The following is a 14736-nucleotide window of genomic DNA, read 5'->3' on the forward strand; positions in this document are numbered from 1 at the left end:
TCACTGGGACATATGGATACTGACTGCCACATTTGAGCTGGACCCACTTAATCCAGACATCATTCAATACACTGTATACCTGCAGGGTTTTGTTTACAGAGAACTTTGTCAAGACAACAAAGGATTACTTAAAAAAAAAAAAAAACTGAATTTATTTTATAGAAGGATAATTGAACACATTTTACTATGCAATTAATATAGGAGATAATACATATATATGTGTGTCATTGACAAGGATATAGTGATAGTATGATATTCTTTAACTTTTTTAAGTTTTGAAAAATTTTTAAAGGTTTTATTAATTTACTTGAGAGAGAGAGAGAGAGAGAGTACAAGCATGGAGGAGGGGAAATGGGAGAGGAAGTAGACTCCCTGCTGAGCAGGGAGCCTGATATAGGGCTTGATTCCAAGACCCCAAGATCACAACCTGAGCCAAAGAGATGCTTAACTGACTGAGCCACCCAGGCACCCCCTGATATTAATTCTTAATTGCCGTGCAACGAAAGGACCAAAGGCTTTTGCCAACATTAACATGGGGAATAAACTGTGTTTTCTGGTTTTTGTCACTTCTTGAGCTATGCAGTTCTATGCCTATTCTGGTGGCTCTTGTTGATTGTGCTAAACTAATTCATGCCTTTTTTTTTTAAAGGGCTAATTAGAAAGGAAATAATATTTTGAGCACTGCAGTATCTTTAAACGTATTTTTATATCACATCTAATACAGTGAGTATAAGCTGGTTTTGTTTATGAATTTTTACACATTTATATTAAATAATCCTTGTTAACTAAATCTTATAACAATAATTTCCCTCTAATATAGACTGAACTCTGCTTCAGGACAAACTCCCATATCTTAGTTGCTTAACACAGATGATGTGCCCTTTTCCCCCTGATGCGAAGTCCTCTGTGCTTTTCTTCCTAGCAGTGTTTCAGAGTCCTAGATTTATGCATCTGAGGACTTTGTTCTCTCAACATATGACTTCCACTCTCACAGGAAGAGAAAGGAGAAGGAACATGAAGAACAAACATTTGTTGTTCCTTCTGACTGGAAGTGGCCATGTCACTGTCCCTTGTACTTACAGCCCACTGGTTCAGAACTATTCACTTGGCCCCAACCTAACTACAATATAAGTATGAGGGAAATGTTGGGAAATGTCGTCTAGCAAATAAAGTATTTGCTGAGTCTCTCTCTGTCACTTGCTTTTGGAAAAACCTTGCTCATAAACCTAGGGAAACCTTCCTTTTCTGTTTATATGTGTTTGAGGTTTTCTTCCTCCTGCAGTTCTGAGCACTTCACGTTTTCTGCCTGGCTGCCTCTATGTTCCACCCATGTGTGTTGGTGAATATATATAGAAATAGAGAAAGTGTAGAATCTGCTCTCTCTGGAGGACAAATGGCTTGATTGCATTCAGAGTTAAGAGACCCATGATGGGTGTAGATCTTGATGCCACAACGTTCTCTGTGTGACATGTGTAAGCCACCGCTGAATCAGAAGACTTCATGTATTCCTGTTTAATCTTTTCATGTCCAGTATACAGACTATAGTTAAGTGGTTAAACTTCCAAGAGGTACTATTTTCCAGTTTTTGTACCACCTCAAGCTTAATAGGCTGTCAGCAAGCTAACTTTATGCAAAAATTTCTGCTGGATTTATCAGTGCCATCCTTCATTACTGAAGCCGTTTACCTAACCTGAAAGATAGGGTTGAGACACAGAATTATAATCAGGAAAACTAAATTATCTTTTTTTTTTTTTTTTTTTTTTTTTTAGTTCTGTCACTAGCTAGTTGTTTTCCTCTCTGGGGATTTCACTTAACTTCTCGGGGCATTAGTTTCTTAATCTGTTAAATGAAGATGTGAGTCCCTTCCAAATTTTAAATACACACGTGTGCACACAAACACATCCTTCTTTGTCTTGACTTCATAATAAAATCTGTCTTAGGACCCCTAAATGAGAAAATAAAAATTTTTTCACTGACACGGAAGTACAGGAAGAGAACAGGTCTATTCTTATACTCTGAGTCAAAATCTGAGGCACAGCTATCCAATTCTAGATCTTCAATTTAGATCTTCCCCATATATCCAATTCTAGAAAAGTCTCTGAAATCTACTAAATCAGATGTTTTCAGGAATTTTCCAGCTTCCAATATGTCTGAATTTATAATCCAAAAGGAAGAATGAGGTTGTTTCTGTTTTTTTTCTATAGATCTAAGTTAATAATTCATTGTAGCTAAGGAAACATTTGAATTGAGTATCCATCAATGAAGCAGTTTTTCCCTGCATTTACCTAACATTTAAAATAAAAGGCAACAAAGAATCATATTTTAAGTCAGTGAGATACTTCCGTGTAATTCAATGCATAAAATGTTTACAAGTGCTTTTTGGTTCATGCTTTTTTTTTTTTTCCTAGAGAAACAGACGTGTCCTAAACTTCTATATCAATGATATAAATACACAATTAGAAGCATTCTCTTATGCAAAATACAAGGTGTTTTGTTTTCATAAAACTAAATTTAACTTTAGCCTGGTTCAGAAAAAACTCAGAAAATCACATTATTTAGGGCGTCTGGGTGGCTCAGTGGGTTAAAGCCTCTGCCTTCAGCTCAGGTCATGATCCCAGGGTTCTGGGATCGAGCTCCACATTGGGCTCTCTGCTCAACAGGGAGCCTGCTTCCCCCCCTCTCTCTGCCTCCCTCTCTGCCTACTTGTGATCTCTGTCAAATAAATAAATAAAATCTTTAAAAAAAAAAAAAGAAAATCACATTATTTAATAAAAATTTTAAGTGATATTTCTTAGTGAGAAATTCAGTCTGATTCTGAGGTAAAAGATACATGAAAAGCATCATGAGAAGTTTTTCTGGAAATACTCACATCCTAGAAAGACCGTGGATTACTAGATCCTTATAAGAAACCTCTTTTACTCTCTAGATAGTTTACCTCTGGTTTCTGAACTAAAAGTTCAGAGTGTCTTGTTCAGTAAGGCCAATGAGGAACCTGAGGATAAACATGGAATTGTGTTTTTTGGATTTCTGACATTTAAATTATTTACACAGTTTTGAAACTCTTCCATGGGACACTACTTCCATCACCTTGTTTAGAAAAGTGAGCTACTCCAGTGAATGACATGGCCTACTGGGTGTTACACAGATATTTGAACACTTCTTACACATAAACCCCTACTTACATGTGTCCAACAGATATGCATATGCATTTATACACATTCCATGACAATTTTTATCATTCACCCAGTGAACCACATTCCATTAAAGATAAAACTTCTTTTGATCTTTTCATGCTATTTCTGAGGTGTGAACAAAATTCATATCTAAGGTAGAATGCTAGGATGTTAGTGCCCTGCTAATGATTTAAATAACCCACCTGAAAGACTCTCATATGTCACTGATCCTAAAAGAAACACTTGAGCAATACGCAAATGAGAGCATCTCTTGTTAAAATTTAGTTCATTGAAAACCAGTTCCACACAGGCCAGTGAGACTTGGGTGGCAGCCATCCTGTTGGACATGGAAATACAGGAAGGACCAGTGCAATGCTTGACCAAAGTATACATATATATTTTTTATACACACACACACTCACCCACATACACACATATGTATTATAATGTGCATATTATATATATTATATATATCTTTGGGGGTATACTTTTGTATATATAGTATATATTATATAAAAAATAAGAGAAAACAAGAAACTTACTGGACACATTTTTGGCAATTTGCAATGAAAGGATGCTTTACTTTCAATTAACCTTGAAAAATCAATTAGTCAAAATTTTCTTTGTAGATGAAGAAACTGACTGTAAGAGGTAATGACAGTCTTATACAATACCCCACAGCCAATCAATAGTAAAGATGGGATATGAGGCCAGATAATCCAGTTGCTAATCCACAATGCCACCACCACTTTTTGTTTGCCAACTTTAGGCAAATCATGTGGTTAAACATGAGTCTGTGCCACTCCCTGACTTACCTGTGCTTCATGGACAAGGCTCTGACACAAATGACTCATTTGTTTGTTCCATCTGTTCTTACTGGATGTTGAGTAGATCATATAGGAGCCAGGATGATAGTTTGGGTAAATACAAGAAAGTATGTTCAACGTTAACATGAAATGCTAACCAGGACACCTGCATGCCACAAGTTCATTCCATAAGGATTACCAACACCCAGATTGTGATTCATATTATGGATTCAGCCTTTGGAAATAAGTTTAACATGCTAGGCTTTCAAACTTCACAAGGCTGGTGTGTTTTATTTCAAGGCTATGGACTTATGAGCCCTTGTAGCATTTCCTGGAAAGGTATTATTAATTTTTATCTTGCACTAAAAGTAAAGGTTGTAGCTTCCCCAATTCAGTGATTTGTTTGGATCAGAGAATCTAAATATTTTAAGATCTATTATATTGCTGCATTCCCTGTCTAACTAGGATGACTTTAAATGGAGAAAATACAAATGAATGTACAGAAGGATAAAAACAAGGCTGGAGAAATAAACTATGTGGGCTGGACAACCTGTCTTTAAAATAACCTATCTTTAAAATTTATCACAAATGAAATGACAATCTCTTAAGTTTTTCAAATTATTACCAAGGTTGCCATTATTTTAAGAGGTTATTTCTTAGCACATGTAGAGAAAATATGCATTTTCTAAACATTGATTTATTTCTGAGGGTTGGGATTAGTTTTATTGGTGGCTGACAATACTCAAAATTCTGTTTACTATTATTATGTTATGCTATTTTGAATGTCTCTCTAACCTTTAAATAACAACTTGAAACTAGATTTGTTTTTTGAATGATTTTTTTTATAAGGAACACATATCATGTAAATATTAAGAAAACAATAAAAAATCCTCAGGGTAAATAGCAAGTTTTCTATATCCAATTGAATAATATGAGGTGAAAAATTACATACAGCTCAGCAGGTGTTACTATATATTTCAGTGTAAGATGTCATTATTTTCTAGTCATCCCTGCATAGCCCTCTCAAAGTGTTTTGTCTCATTTAGCTTTCAATACAACCATTTGAGGTTGGCTTCAGTATTCCAGTTTTAAAGATGAAGAAACAAGTTCATCAAAGTTAAAAAGTCACCCAAATTTAGTGATAGATTCAGAATTCAAATTCAAGCCCCTAGGAAAGCTGACACTGTTCAATGCTTGGATCTATTTCTCTGTAATGATGTGTTTAGCCATGTTGTTTGTTAACCTCCATGAGGTTAATAATCTGACAGGTAGGTTAGAGTTTGACATTTCTTCCAAATATCTTAAAGATTAATTAGAAAAACTGCTGAACTGTTCACGGGGGACAATTAGAGTAAGGACTTTTTAATCTTATCCTCAGGCAACAAAGACATTTTGTCCTTTGAATTTTATTTTATATCCCTCTGTCAGACATTATTTCCTGGTTAAGACTATTACAAAGACAGTGGGTGTTACCTGCAGGATAGGCTATGGGTTTAGATGGACTTAAATTCCCATACCACCATTTTTAGTAGTGGTATTTGATAAGCTACTGTAACTCGGATTTTTTGTCGGGGGAGAATCATTGTGAGGATTAAATGTGCACTGTCAATGGAATTTTGCAGGTATCTGTTAATCATGGCCTACTCATTACTTTATATTAGATATATTATTTATTTACCTTCCTTTAGGTTTCCCATACATTTTCAGACTATCATCTTCAGAATCTTATTAGCAGGAACTAGAATGATACCACACATTTGAGAGGAGGTCAAAAATATAAAAGATAAGAGAGGATTTTGGTGTCTTATGTACCTCAAACATTAACATACTATACAAAAATGTCTCCTGCAAAAATCAATCTCCAATCCTGATGTTGAACACTTTTATCCTTCAGTACATAAGTCTGCTTCCAAATCTTTCTTTCTGAGATTTTAAAAAAAATTTGGTTGCATTTTCAAGCACCATCTGAATGTTATGAATATGATGATAAATTATGTTATGAATGGTTTGATCTTTCTAATTTCTTGGATTTGGCCAGCCATGTTTAGCTGATGGAGTAACACTTCCTTGGTGGCATTGCTGGGAAATGAGCAGTCAGAGGTGTCTCCTAACTGCCACAAACTAAGAAAGTTTTTGTTTTGTTTTTTTAACTTAGATTTGCCCATGAACCAGAAACCTCAGGAGTTTCAAATCCAGTTCCATTCATGGTGGTAAACCTCAAAATATTAACCAAGTTACCTGTGAGATGAAGTTATGCAGTAGTAAAGACTACCACCTTGATGGGTAGATGAGTCAGAAGTAGGACATTTTTTTAAGATTTTCTTTCTTTATTTGAGAGAGCAAGCAGAAGCAGGGGGGTGGCAGAGGGAGAGAGAGAAGCAGCCTCCCTACTGAGCAGGGAGCCCAACGTGGGACTCTATCTCAGGACCCTGAGATCATGACCCGAGCTGAAGGCAGACACTTAACTGACAGAGCTACCTCAGTGCTCCAGATATAGGATATTTACAGGGCTTTGTGGTCCAAACTCAAGTGGTTTAAGACTTTTTTTTTTTTTTTTTTTAAAGGAGGGTACAGATTGGGAATGGGAAAATATCAGTTGAAGACTGATATAAGTTGAGGATTGGTGGACACAGCAAAGCAAGGGCCATGAAGTAAGTTGTGATCACTGAACTGTTGATAATCAAACTGCTTGCCCAAGTGAGCAAACTAGTGACTCAGATAAATTGTTGATAGGAAATTCTTTGAGCCAACAGTGAAGTTATTTATTATTTTGCAATTTAGGTTACCCAGGATAAGGTTTACTGGTACAAACAACTAAGTCATGATGACGTAGGTACTCTACAGTTGTTTCTAAGTTATAAGAACAAAATTGCTCTCAATTCTCAACAAAGTCACATCAGATGCTAGGGGATCCCTGCACTCTCAGAACCCTGTTCAGTACCTCAGAGACTTGACTAGAGAAGACTGGTCACTGATGATAGACTTCAGTAATCTGACACTAGGCTTCTGGAGTGATCTTTATGTGAGTGGATGGTAAATTATAAGAGGAGAATTAGAAAGGTACCTAATGGAGGGAGAAGTGATTGAGACTATCACAGAGTAAGGTAAACACAGGAAGAATCCATTACACCTGAGACAAATGAGTAGGCACCATTCTCTGCACTCTGTAAATTAATAGGGAAAAAACACTAACCTCTTTGAATCCAAGTTACTAGATAATTTTTAGAAATGTTTTACTGTTTTAAAATAATACCATATAAAACTGTATCATGTAGTGACACTTAGTCTCAAAAACGTCTGGATGGATTTTGGACTAAACTTGAAATTTCCTACTCTTAGTTGTGAATGGATCAATAAAACACCATAGTTTACAAGAGATCCATTCAGGTGCCTTGTATATTGCCTTTCTTTAGCTTTTAGAATTCTCTAAGAGTATAAAGATGATAAGTTATAAGGTTAAAATTATAAAAACAGTTATAAAGATTATATCTTAGCTTACATTTGTGATCTTATTCGGCTTCCAGACATATCACAGAATGGTGAAGAAAAACTTCAAATTTTTGCTCATTTTAGATGCAGTCTTTGATTTCACCACTTACTATGTGTACAAGTTTGATCAGGTTACCTTACTCTAATAAGCCTTCTTACTTATCAAATAAACTATATACTTATTACTTCTGTGAATCTCTTTACTCTATAAAATGAAGATGATAAAAACATCTATAGTTGCTGAAAGAGTCAAAGGAGATAATGTATGTTGATTACAGCACTGTTCCTTAGGCACTTAGGCTTTTCTTTACTTTTTCCTCTTCCTTTTCTCAGCTACCACAGTTTTGCAGGGTACAGCTAAAATAGGTGTGAGTTTTCTGTTTTCATCTCGTGCCAGCTAAATAAGTGATCTCAACTGGGGAGACTCTTTTTTAACCCCCTGTGGACATTTAAAAAGGTCTACAATTATGTTTGGTTGTTACAACAGGAGAGATTGATGCTACTGGTGTCTAATAGGTAGAGGCCAGAGATACTGCAAAACAACCACAATGCACAGGACAACTTCCTCCAACAAAGAATTATCCACTCAAAATGTCAGCAGTACAAATCAAAAAATGTCTGATTAGATGCACATTTTATTTAAAACAAGTTTGGTATTGAGAGAATCATCAAAATCAAAATCATAACTAATATCAATAGTATGTATTGGCAACTTTATGCTTAGTGTATATGTATAATTATATATGTGTGTATACATATATGTGTATGTATATATATTGCATATATATTGTTTTTACTGTCATTATTTCATTTTGGTTTACATTATTTAATCGAAGCTTGTTTTTTTATGCCCATTTTTATAGGAAATTTGGCAATAATAATATAATCTGACCCAAGTACACACAATTTATTACGGACAGAGACTTAAATTTAACCCACGTGTTTCTGTCTCCAAAAGCTATGCTTTAACTTTCTAAACGATTCCATGTTCCTGTGGTTAAATTCTAGCCTTGCCATGTAATGATTTGAGTCTTTTGACTAAGAATTTACTTTTCTTGAGTTACAGTTTCTATTCTGTTAATAAAAAAAAAAAGAACAAATTTACATTCCCATCCATGCTATGGAATCAATGTGAGCACCAAAGTTAGGAAATCAATGAAAGTATTTTAAAATCCCAAAGTACCATAAAATGCAAGCTGCTATGCCTCCTGATTAACATATCCATCTCATCACTGAGAATACTTGGGAATTTCAGTTTTATGTGACTGAAACAATATTCTATCAGTAGTAGCTCCTATAGAAAGAGAGATGAATGAAAATAAAAATTCTGTCCCATTGCAACCTAACTCCTATTTGGATAAGGGATATTTCTGACAAACCTACAAAAAGTAGAGGGACCAAGAAATAACTATAAAACTCCAGTTTCCTCCAGAGTCTAATCTGTTTTATTTACTGGTTGGATTAAGCATGATTGAACTAAAATAGTTGATATTAGAGAAAAAGTTGGATTACCTTTCACACAGCCTTTTTAAAAAAAATTTTCCGTGAAAAATAAAGCCAAGAAATATCAACAAATACTGAGACTATAAGGGAGACAAATGTGGCATGTGTTTTTTAGTCATTTCTGTGAAAATTTAAGACTATGTTAATATCACAATGTATTCAAATAGAATTTCCTTATTAATGATACATTTTACAGAGTAAAAATAGATTTATCCTGGTTTTTACAAAAGTATATGATATATTAAGTAAAGTTTTATGAGTTTTTTTTTTAATTCTTTTGACTAATGTCTTAATGGTATCATAGTCTTTGATTGCCTTGTGTGGATCAGAACAGTTAGCTTTCAAAGAGATGTTACACCTAACATTCTTGTTGATAAGAAATGTAACACAATGGTATTCACTAGACGTTTGCTAAGCAGTTACATCAGTCAACCATCCAGCACATATTTATGAAATACCTACTCTGTGCTGATCACTGTGTAGCCATGTGCAAGGATACTTGGAAATTAAAAACTTCACTTTCTGAAAATGAAATTGAAATAACAAATAATTGAAATAACTGATTTAACTGAAATTGAAATGAAATTGAAGTAACTGCCTTTTAGATTTCTTCCAGGAAGCTCAGAGCCAAAGCTGAAGCTGGAAGACTCTAGGTCTTTACAGTCCTCATATTTGAGTTACCTACTTAGTCATAATTGCTTCTTTTCTCTTTAACTTTTTTCATAGTATTTATTCGTTGTTGGATTCATGTGTGTGTTTTTTTAAAGATTTTATTTATTTATTTGACAGACAGAGATCACAAGTAAGCAGAGAAGCAGGCAGAGAGAGGAGGATGCAGGCTCCCCACTGAGCAGAGAGCCTAATTCGGGGCTCAATCCCAGGACCCTGGGATCATGACCTGAACCGAAGGCAGAGGCTTTAACCCACTGAGCCACCCAGGTGCCCCGGCTTCATGTGTTTTACTTATACTCCATACTCATCCTCACTTCTGATCTCCATTACTGTCAATTCTGAATCTGAATAGTAGAATTAAGATTAAACACTGGATTCAAATTAAATCTATAACCATCAACCTATAACCAGGTACATTTATAAAATCAATGTCCAAAGGAAGATCAACAAAAACTTCAAAATCCTCCTTCTAAAATGGCTCAAATTCTTTATAGAATGAGAAATGGTGTTAATAAATTAAATATAAACATACAAAGACATTCTTTCAGCGAATACCAACTATGGACATTATAGCTCTCTTGCCAGCATACATCTATTTGCTCGTCCACAGTGAGACCTAAATGCAGCTTGAGTTGCACTCACTTTAAAGTGAACTTTGAGGGGCACCTGGATGGCTCAGTTGGTTAAGCTTCCAACTCTTGATTTCACCTCAGGTCACCATCTCTGATTGTGAGATCCAGCTCCAGTTATGGCTCTGCACTCAATGGGGAGTCTTTTGTCCCTTTTCCTTCCCCTGCTTGTGCTTGCCCTCACATGCTCTCCCTCTCTCTCTCTCTCAAATAAATAAAATCTTAAAAAAAAAAAATAAAGTGAACCTTATCCGAGCAAAAATTGGATCTTAATTTTCTATTCTTGTCACAATAAAGATCCAAGTAACGCAGGTCAATATGTGGTATTCCTCTGTCCACAGGACTTGGTGCTGGGATAGTACAATCTATGCAAAGTTCAATTTGTTGAACTGAACTTATCCTCTGGCCCTTGGAGGATAAGCATACTATCTTCTCTCATTGAACACAGAGATAGATTCTTAGTTGTGTGTGTTCATCTGTTTCATATGCATGCATATAAATATACACAGTCAGAAGGGGAGATAAATGGAGAGAGCAATAGATTCTACTCAATAATGTTTAGTCATTAATGAAAGAGTACCAAAATCAAAATATTTTCTATTCTACCTCTGCAGTTTACAAACCATAAAACATAAGGATACTTGTTATTCTATTTTACAAATGAAGACATTGAGACCCCAAAGAGATTTGGGGATTAGCCTTTGCCACAAGTAGATCACTTGCATAATGCCTGCCAGAAGGTAGTATATTAGAACAGACAACGAGTGAACAGAAACTCCAGAAAGAGAGACCCAGCGTACAACACTTCTGGGAGGAGTATGAGATTATCAGGACGTTGAATGACAGTTTAGATGGGGAACAATAAAAACAACCAGAAACCAGAGGGAGAGAAGAGATCCTGGAGCTGAACCAAGATCTACCTGATTCCGGAGTCCCTTTCTTTAATGACTCAGGCATTGCCTTCCTTAAAGCCAAGATAAATATTCTCAATTCCAAGTAAGAATGGATCAGACGCTACCCAAAATTAATCCACAGGCCCATTATGGGCCATTTTTATTTCATGGCTTCAGATCACTGCCATGTACATAATGCACACTTTCCCTTGGTGATTTTTACTTTTATTAAGTCTTTAGCCTCTTCGTAGAGCCTCCCTGTGGTGTGTAGATTTATGATGTTAGGAGGTCTCTCTGAAGTGGCTCAGGAGGAAATAACTAAGGCATAGAAACAGAAGAAGAGGTTGTGCCTTTCCAGAAAATTAGCTCTAAATAGAATATGTGTCAACACAATAGCTAATTCTAGACATCATTTATCAATACCTCTCTAAGATTCTCTCCATGCCAAAAGAGAACATTCCATAGAGAACAAACATGAACAAAATAAGAGAATTTAACTTTGTGGCTATCCTAAGGGGCCTAAAATACCCTTTAAAGAACATGTCAAACAAACTATCAGTTTTATTTTTTTATCACTTTGGAATGGCTTTTTACATTTTCCTTGCAAGAAAAAAAATGTATTTTTAAAGATTTTATTTGAGTGGAAGGCAGAGGGAGAGGGAGAATCAGGCTCCCTGCTGAGCAGAGAGCAGTACATGGGGCTGGATCCTTCCCAAGGCCCCCAGACCTGGGATCATGACCTGAGCTAAAGGCAGAGCTTAACTGACTGAGCTAGCTAGGTGCCTCAGAAAAAAACGGGTATCTAAAGAACAACCTTGATTCTTTTGCCATTCTGTTTTGTTTTCTCTGTCAGGATGTGCTTAATTTATGTACCTTACAGTTGTAAAAATCAACCACACCCTGAAAAAGTTTCTGAGCATGATAAGAAGCATACTGGGAGAGACTCCAAAATACTTTGACTCGGTTTCAAAATCAGCATCTTACCCCTTTGACCAGCACCCCATTTCCTTTCCTGTTCTTGCTCCTTTGATTTATGTAGATTTCCTTCTGATTGTTTTTCTCTCCCACCTTGCACTACCCACCAGTGGCGGGAGCTTCCTCTGTTTACTTAACTTACGGCTGACCGCACTGACCCTAAGCAACTCCACTTCATTCCACAACCCATAGCTGCCAGGGCACTGTCAAGACAAAATGTCCCCTTTTAGAGGTCCTAAAGCTTTACTTCATCAGAAACTCAATAGAAACCTCGGTGTACTGAAGGAAGAAGAGTGGATTTATTTCTGGAAAAATTAAGAATGATGCTTTAGCTCCGTAAAAGGAGCCGAGAGTGTTTTATCAAGTAAATTTTATGTATAGCTGTATTCTGAAATGTTTAGATTAGGACTCAATAGTGTTTATAGATTTTGGAATTATGTATGCAGTATGTACTTTCTTTCAAGGCTGACCACAAGCACGGGCTATAAAGGAATGGTCAGTATGAGGTCTTTGAGGTTATGTAGCTTTGAACCAGATGTTCATGTCTCAGGACCAGCATCATTGTCCATAGCTACAAATCTTTAGAGTTCTCTAGTAAGCAAGATAAGTATTCATGGCTTATATTTGCCTGAAATATAAGAATAGATGAAATTTAGCCCATAAGAACCTTGATGGCATGGTCCACACTGACCTTCATAACATCACCTAAAACTACAAGGATATTTTTCTTTATTAATTCCAAACTTCTTACAAATGTGTGAAAATGCCATGTTTCCTCCCATTCCTATTTTTTTTTCCTCCCACTCCTATTTATGCATGTACGCTTTGCTTTGATTGAAGCACTTTCCCACTCTTTCAACAACCTTCTTTAGCCAGTTAAATCTCATTATCAAAAATCAAGTGGTACATTTGACTTCTATTCCTAGCGAGCTGTTCTTCGGAGGCTCAATGATCCATGTGCTTATCTTTATCAGCCTTTAGAAATGTGCATTAAAATTGATGCTGTATATTCAGCTTCTATTAAGCTGAGCACTATGGGGCCACAGGGGTTGATAAGGTATTATATTTGCTTTTCTAGAATGACATGGTACTTAAACTATAATAGGCACTTAATGATTGTCTACTTCATAAGTAAGTGATGGGATGAATGAGGTTTGTGAACTCTGTCTTTATTTATCACATCTGCAATGTGATTCTCTTCTATCTTGTTGCCCATGTTCCTCATTCAACACCAAGCTTTCTCTCAGCCAGTCCTTCCTAACCCCCAGCTTCCTCCATTGTTTCCTTGTCATCTCCCATCCTTGCATTTACTCTCCAATATCCAAAATGTAAATTTGTACACATAAAAATTATCTGAAATTTAACTTTTTAAAATACTGTTGTATTTGCAGTTACATTCAAATCCATCCTCATTCCGTTCTGAGTCAGGTTAAACAAACTGTCTGGCCCTCAGGCTTCCATAGGCACTGGCCTCACACGAGAGAGCACAAGGGAAGAAATAAGGGCATTCGCCCCATCTTTCTTTGCAGCTCCAGTTCCCACCTACCAAACCTGTCATACTTTCGGGTTCTACCAGGATATCCCATGCCTTGTGTGCTAGTAATCCTGCCTCTTCCTGTTGTCACTCTACTCCAAGAGTCCTGGCTCCTTCCTAATGTCATTTATTTCTGGGTAACTTCACAATCTCTTGTTTTGCCTCTTTGGTTTCCCGTAGCCTGATTATTTAATTCAGGGACTTAAATTCCTGTATTGTTATTATTTGCAGTACTTAAAATAGTTTCTGTTTTCCTGTTTGGATCTTGATTAATCAATTGGCAGAGAGTGGCTGATTTTTTTCTTGGGAAAAAAAAATGTGTGTGTGTGTGTGTGTGTATGTGTACACACACACACACACCAATGATATACTTCAGTGATTACGGAAGCTCTATAGAAACTGAAAAAAATAGCAAATGCAAATGAATGTAACAAATGGCCCCGTGATTATCATTTGATATGGACAATGGCTAATACTGCTTCTTATTTGGTCAAGGACCTAATTTCAGCCAGAACAAAGTATTACTTCATGAATTTCAGGCTTATTGCACTAAAACGGAATGAATCACATTTAGTCCTATGTAAAATTAATCGCCTTCATTAAAAAGATTGAAATTAAAAGTTCTTGGCTCTTCCTTTGAAGTGTTGGATAATATCTTTCTTTCAGTTACATAGTGAGGAGGTCATGTAAGCTGAAGTGGTAAAAATGTATTTCCTGGAAGATTCTGAAAGTAACTCAATGAAAAAAAAATGCAGTCCATTAAATCTTATAATATTTCTAGAAATACAGCTAGAACATTTGGGTCTTATTTAACCAGCCCAATTTACCCAGTAATTTTAATTAAATGAATCAAATTACTATGAAGCTTTGTCAGCTATCCTTGCATGGCAAAGTTAGCAGTAATACTCTCAAACCATGGGCCTAGTTAAAAATTTGGCACCATATAATCTTTGAAAGAAGTCCAGGAAAACACACAAATATTACAGCAAAGATACCAAGACCCAGAAGAAGTTAAGGCACCAAATGCTCTAGTTCTGTTTATACAGTACAAAATGAAAAGAT

General features: G+C 35.9%; 1 protein-coding gene across 1 annotated transcript in view; it reads left to right on the forward strand.

Annotated features, from left to right (window-relative positions):
* The window catches only part of ANO3 (anoctamin 3), a 407782-nt gene that overhangs the window by 60925 nt on the left and 332121 nt on the right, over positions 1-14736 (forward strand). The window lies entirely within an intron of this gene.

Source organism: Mustela nivalis (genome assembly GCF_964662115.1).
Source record: "Mustela nivalis genome assembly, chromosome: 9".
NCBI lineage: Eukaryota > Metazoa > Chordata > Mammalia > Carnivora > Mustelidae > Mustela > Mustela nivalis.